Genomic DNA, 847 nt, shown 5'->3' with positions numbered 1-847 from the left:
TCCAATGAACCACCTTCAAGCTGTCTCTCTACCGTTCCACTCTCGAACGGCACGCGGGAAAAACGAGCACTTAATTTTTTCTGTGCGAGCCGTGATTTATTTTATTTTATCGTGATGATCATTTCTCACTATGTAGGTGGGTGACAACAGAATGTTTTCGCAATCGGAGGAGAAAACTGGCGATTGAAACTTCACGAGAAGATCCCGTCGCAACGAAAACACCTGTGTTTTAATGATTGCCACTCCAATTCACGTCATGCCTGTGACACTATTTCCCCTACTTCGCGATAATACAAAACTAGCTGCCCTTCTTTGTTCTTTGTACTTTTTCGATGTCATCCGTCAGTCCGACCTGATGCAGAGTGATGGCCCGCTCCCATGTGCAACAAAAGAAGAAGAAATTAACCATTAGGTTGCAACTATAACGAACACGTCTAAAATACATACCGGTAGGATCACTAGAGTCAAATCAGGAGCGCTTATTAGCTCCTTAAGAAACATCGTCGTAACCGTTCCATTTCAGTGCTTCATCTCTGCCGATGCTAACGGCGCTGTTGATGTTGCTACTAGGAGGTTCTCCGATTGGAATGACTCTACTTCACAAGCAGAACTTAAGAGCCGCCATACTGCATGGAATTAAACTTGTCCTGCTTGGAAATTGACCCCAAATAACGAAACGTGTAAGGTCATTCACATGAGTGCTAAAAGGAACTGCTGAAGAAGAGTTCTTTACCTGACGACGTTCTCAAAAAACTTCGTCCTGGTGCTGCCGTGCCACCGAGACTATACGGTCTACCCAAGATTCATAAGAAAGGGGTCCCGCTTCGTCCGATTGTGAGTAATTTGG

This window comes from Schistocerca cancellata, chromosome 6 (genome assembly GCF_023864275.1).
Source record: "Schistocerca cancellata isolate TAMUIC-IGC-003103 chromosome 6, iqSchCanc2.1, whole genome shotgun sequence".
In the NCBI taxonomy this organism is placed as follows: domain Eukaryota; kingdom Metazoa; phylum Arthropoda; class Insecta; order Orthoptera; family Acrididae; genus Schistocerca; species Schistocerca cancellata.
This window is presented reverse-complemented; position numbering follows the sequence as displayed.